This window comes from Papaver somniferum, chromosome 7, assembly GCF_003573695.1.
Source record: "Papaver somniferum cultivar HN1 chromosome 7, ASM357369v1, whole genome shotgun sequence".
NCBI lineage: Eukaryota > Viridiplantae > Streptophyta > Magnoliopsida > Ranunculales > Papaveraceae > Papaver > Papaver somniferum.
The window spans coordinates 147,124,825-147,131,225 of NC_039364.1; the positions used below are offsets into that span (position 1 = coordinate 147,124,825).

The window sequence follows — 6,401 nt, forward strand, 5'->3', positions numbered from 1 at the left end:
TAATTCATTATTATCATTCTGGACTACAGTGATACCTGATTTCTTGGGGACAACCTGAACAGGGCTGACCCACTTACTGTCTGAAATTGGGTAAATAATACCCGCATCTAACAACTTAAGCACCTCTTTTCGAACTACCTCTTTCATGTTAGGGTTCAGTCGACGTTGCATCTCCCTAGAAGGTTTGGAGTCTTCCTCTAAATGAATCTGATGCATACACACAGTAGGACTTATACCCTTAATGTCTGCTATAGTCCACCCTAAAGCTTCCTTATTGTCTTGAAGTACATTTACTAGCCTACTTTCCTGATCACTATCCAAATTGGAAGCTACAATCACAGGTAAAGTCTCAGATGGGCCTAAAAACACATACTTTAGAGTATCGGGTAGTGGTTTAAGGTCCAACTTTGGGGGCTCTTCTAAAGAAGGAATTAGGGTAGTCTCAGAAACTGGTAACGGTTCGAACCTAGCTTTCCATCTATCAGTGTCTAACACAGGGGTAGAATCTAATAGAGCATTCACCTGTTCAATAGTGCTATCGTCGTCAAAATCTAAACCAAAATGGGATAGACAACTTTCTAATGGGTCTTCAGACAAGATGTTTGGTAATGACTCCTGAACTAAGGCTTCTATCATGTTCACCTCCTCAACACATGTGTCATCTAGCTCATGAGGTTGCTTACTGACATTAAAAATGTTCATCTCCATAGTCATATTACCAAAAGATAAACTCATCACACCATTTCGACAGTTAATGATCGCATTAGACGTAGCTAAAAATGGGCGACCTAAAATCACAGGTATCTGGTTCTCTGGGTCAGGGACAGGTTGGGTATCTAGGACCACGAAATCCACTGGATAAATAAACTTGTCGACCTCAATAAGAACATCCTCGATAACACCTCGAGGGATTTTAACAGACCTATCAGCTAACTGCAGTGTCATCTGAGTAGGTTTCATTTCACCAAGTCCTAGCTGTAAGTATACATGGAATGGCAGTAAGTTCACACTGGCTCCTAAGTCAAGTAAAGCTTTTTCTACCCGGAAGTTACCTATTGTGCAAGCAATGGTAGGAGAACCTGGGTCTTTGTACTTTGGAGTTGTGGTGTTCTGAATGATTGAACTTACGTGACTAGCTAAAAAGGCTTTCTTATGGACGCTAAGTTTTCGCTTTCGCTTGTACACATATCCTTAAGGAACTTGGCATAAGCAGGAATTTGCCTAATTGCATCTAATAAGGGAAGGTTTATGGTAACTTGCTTAAAAACCTCCACTATGTCATTAAAGTTCGATTCCTTCTTTGTTGGTACTAATAGCTGAGGAAATGGGGCTCTAGGCCTAAAATCAGACCTTTCAGGAACCGAATTCACATCATCAGAAACTTTATCAGTCTCTTCAGCTACTGGTCCTGAGAGGTGAGATCCTGAGGGGTGAACTACAGTATGTTCACTATCGGGCATGGTTACCTTATTGTCTACAACTCTACCACTTCTAAGGGTTCTAACAATTCAATTGATTCGATGGTTTTGCACCTAATTCATGAACTCCTCTAGGGTTGGGTTGTGTTTGACTAGGAAACTTACCTTTTTCTCTCAAAGAATCACTTATCAGACCAACCTGGGTTTTTAACTCGGAAATAGCCTGACTATTTTCTTGTCCTATCCTGTTACTAGCTTGTAGACTCTGTTCTACGGATAACTGGAATTTTGCAGTTTGCTGAGTTAACAAGGCGAGAGATTCCTCTAAACTTAGGATTTTCTTATCTGACTGATTCTGAAACTGAGCTAGTCCTGAAGGATTCTTAGTATAGCCAAAACCTGGGGGAGCATTAGAATTACTAAACTGACCTTGACTTTGGCCCTTAGACCACGAAAGGTTCGGATGGTTTCTCCAACCAGGATTATAGGTTTCTGAATATGGGTCAATCTTTTGACGGTTATCAAATCTAGTGTTATTATAAAGAGCATTGGCCTGCTCTTCAATATTCTGGCCTTCCCAAAAAGGCTCCACTCTACCACTAATCTAGCCCACTTCTAAGGCTTCTAACCTTTTTGCTATAGCAGCAATTTTGGCATCTGATTCATAGCCTCCTTCTACCCTATTAACGTTTCCTCTACTTAAAAGAATTGTTTTCTGGGGTGCCTTACTATTTTCCCATTGTTGGGTTTTTTCTGCGATTTCATTAAAAAATTCCATGGCCGCATCAACAGTTTGGTTTTCAAATCCACCAGTGCATAGAGACTCAACCATGGTCGTTGTGGAATAATTTAAACCCTCATAAAGGATCTGAACTAGCCTAACCTTTTCTAAACCATGATGAGGACACTGGGATAATAAATCATTGAACCTTTCCAAATACCTATATAAAGATTCTCCCTCTTGTTGTGAAAATGTGCATATTTGCGTCCTAATAGACGATGTTTTGTGCCTAGGGAAGAACTTATTGAAAAAAGGCAGATGTAAGTTGTTCATATGTCTCAATTGACTCGGAGTCCAAACTATACAGCCACGACTTGGCCTTATCCTTCAGGGAAAATGGGAATAACCTAAGTTTCAAAGCATCATCATCTAAGCCTCTAATTCTTAGAGTACTACAAATTTCCTCAAAATCCCTAACATGGTAATAAGGGTTTTCATTTTCTTTCCCTAAAAAGATTGGGAGAATCTGTAAGGTCTCAGGTTTCAGTTCATAGGGTGCCTCCATTTCAGCTAACTTAATACACGAAGGACGGGTAGTCCTAGTTGGATTCAACAAAGCTTTCAAAGTTGCCATTTCTGGCGCTATCGGAGCAACATGGATTCTCTCCTCAGTCAAAGAACGTTCAAAAACAGACTCTTCAAAAGACGGACTTTCTAGATTAAGGTAATCGAGACGCTTCGAACTACTAGGTTTCTCTTTAACAAATCTACCTAGTGCGTCTCTTTTATGTTCAGGCATACAATAAAATTTTCTAAATTGGAAGGGTAAGCAAACACAGATCAAGGCCGACTCAACCAAATCAAACCTATTGATTTCTAGCAAACAAAAAGCATGATGGCTCCACTTAGATTGTTTCAGCTTCTAATCCTTCGAACGGGAATTCGTTACAATTTAAGCAAACCCCTCTGGAATCAATCCGAGTTAACGTAAGTTGAATAGAGGCGAGGGAAGCTTGGTGGAGCTTTGATACCCAAGGCCTCATCGGTATTACAAGGCGGCGCAATCACGCATTCAACTTACAGAAACCGTCAAGAACTTCGAAGTATGCTTAAAAGAGTAACCAATATTTTTCGAATGACTTTCCTGTTAAGCTCGTTACCCTATCGGTCTCGTTCTAGTCAAAATTTTAGGCTTAGGTTCGCGTAGGTTACGTGTTCCTAAAGCGGGCAAGAAGAGAACGGTGATGAAATCCGAACCCTTATCTTGTATGGCCAGGCCTTTCCCTTTACTAGAAAAATAAATGTCCGTATTCAGTCCTCAAAATATATGCATACGAAGGAGTCCAGTAACTCGCTGACAGGGGATTCACGAGTGTTTAGAATCTTACCTCCCGTTCCAGACGGGGGATGAATCGGTTGTAGTCGACTCGGGCCACTGACTCCGATGTCTAGTGTACGAACCCAATGTGCAGAGACAATATCGTAATTGTCCTCCTTCTCTGCAAACAGTTTATATTTAAAGTACCCTTCAGTAGGGTAATAAAAAAAAATAATGTCCCAAAGTCCAAAAGTCCAAAAAAAATTACAAAAATAATAAACCCTAATACAGTTTTTTTCTTTTTATTAAAATAAAATAAACAAACCCTAAACTAAAATTGTCTAGAATAAAATTGTCTTCTTTTCTGTTCTTTTGCTTTAATCTTTAGCTCCAAGTCTTTATGAAATCACCAAACTCCTTGGCTCAATTTTCTTTATGATCCAGAACCTGTAGACACAAGATAAATACCCAAAAACATAAAAAAGGACAAAAAAAATAAAATAAAATAAATAAAATAAATCTAAAACCCTAAAAACAAGTCCGCGTCGGCGGCGCCAAAAATTGATGTGATTTGTAGATAGTGGTAAAAGTGGTTCGATTCTCAGACTTGTAAAGGATATTAATTATACTTAAATTCTAATATTAAAATAGAAAAATCAATAAAAATTATAGCAAACTCAATCAAAGATGAGATCAATACTAAAAGAAACACTGAAGCTAAGATTCCACTATTTTCCAAGTTCAAAGTGATTAAACCAATACTTATATTTATGCAATTTTCTTGTTTAATTTGATTCTAAAATATTGCAACAAATAGATTTTCAAAAGTAATAATTGTAAATACCAGTATGAAGCATCAAAAGTCTTAAAACTAAGCATACTCCATCAAAATAGATCACAATCACTAAAATAAAAATCATATTCAATAATAGTTCAAGGCAAATAATCATATAATTATTGCAAATAAAAAGATAAAATAGAATATACCACTTTTTGTTGGAAAAATAACTTCCTCTATCGCCTCAACAATGGGGTTTAGCTCCTCATATTAATCATGATCTCAAAATGTGTGTTTGTTTCTCAAAAGATGATTAAAAGAGTGAAAAGTAATAACACAGACTGTTTGCAACAGTGTATTGGTGTTGCAAAACAGCTGTTACAATGGAACTGTTACAGAAAAACTGTTGCTTTGTCGCTGATTTTAGACCCTAAAATAAGACTGCCCTGAACAGCTTAATGTTCTTCAGCTGTTAAACAACGACATTGTTCTGCGACTGTTTACCGAGCGTCAATGTTCTTCGCGTTCTTCTTCTTCTTCAGCAGCAGCAGAAACAGAATTTGGTAAAGCTCTGATTTCTTCTTCTCTGGCTCTCCTTAGGTTCCCAAACTCTCGACACCTCTTCTATATGACCCAAGACATCTATTTATATCAAAAATACTGATTAAATCTCTCCCAAATCTTCCAAAATCTCTTTCCTTCTCTTCACGGACAAGTTGCGACAATTTCTTGTTTTAGGATTTCTACGCGTTTCTGAGCTTTCCTTTTTATTCTAACCTGTTCCTTAGATAGATACAAATCTTTGGGAAGGTTTACAGCGTTTTAATCTCTCTAAAATTCCCTTAAACAGGTCACACACGTGATTTTTCATATTTTCTGTTGTGAGAAAAATCCGTCGATTGAGCCCAGTCTAATCGCTTTAAACACCCATATCAGATTCCTAGACCCATAAGGAGTCTATCCTATGAAAATCATAGGTTTAATTGACCTCATACTCCTCCAAATCACGATTGCCAAAACTGTTCTTTAACTGCATTTTTTTCCCGCCAAAATCCTGGTTTTTGAATGTTAAAGATGGTTTCCCCTTATCCAGAGTAGGGGTGCGATTAGCAATTGCCTGGAAATGGGATGCCCCTTAGTAATTAGGCTACCCCTTATCCAAAGTGAGAGTCCGAATAGCAAATGTCCTCTGAGTGCTTTCGGACAACTTTTCGAGCCAATTTTTTCCAAAAATGTTTATTAGCCAAAAATACCTACAAATAAATAAAACACCATAATAAGTACAAAAATGAGCCCTAACAATATATAGAATCGAGACAAATCGGACACAAAAATGTGTCTATCACTAAGGGGTTTGAAAACTCGGATTTCCCAGATCATGTGCTAAAACTCAAAAAGGCATTGTATGGGTTGAAACAAGCACCTAGATCCTGGTTTGAAAAACTTACCACTTCTCTGATTAGAAAAGGTTTTTCAAGAGGCGGAACTGATAAAACCTTGTTTACCAAATAGAGTGGAAAGATGTGGTCATTGCTCAAATCTATGTAGATGATATCATCTATGGATCAACTTCTGAAAAATTTGCAAAGGACTTCCAAGTCTCTCTTGCTAAAGAATTTGAAATGAGCAATGTTGGTGAATTAAAATTCTTCTTGGGATTACAAATTCAACAACATAAGGATGGAATTTACTTATCCCAAGAGAAGTATGCTCGAGATCTTGTGACAAGGTTCCGCCTGGATAAGTCTTCTCCAAAATTAACACCTATGCCCACTACTGGTAAACTACATAGAGATGAGAAAGGAGTAAAAATGGATCAAAAATTGTATCGATCTATCATTGGTAGCCTTTTGTATCTTACAACAACTAGACATGATATTTCTTTCAGTGTTAGTTGTTGTGCTAGGTTTCAGACAAATCCAAAAGAGTCTCATCTTGCAGCTGCAAAAAGGATCATTCGATATATTAGTCACACTGTCGGGTATGGTTTATCTTACACTTTTGATACTAACACTGATCTATCTGCTTATTCAAATGTTGATTGGGCAGGATGTGTAGAAGACAGAAAGAGTACATCAGGGGGTTTCTACTATGTAGGACTGAATCTTGTAGCTTGGCATAGCAAGAAGCAAAATTCTCAATCCCTGTGTACATGTGAGGCAGAGT

At 37.8% G+C, this 6,401-nt stretch overlaps 1 pseudogene; it reads left to right on the forward strand.

Annotated features, from left to right (window-relative positions):
* The first annotated feature begins 2,308 nt into the window (after nt 1–2,308).
* On the forward strand, nt 2,309–2,408 carry LOC113300771 (annotated as a pseudogene).
* Nucleotides 2,409–6,401: the final 3,993 nt, after the last annotated feature.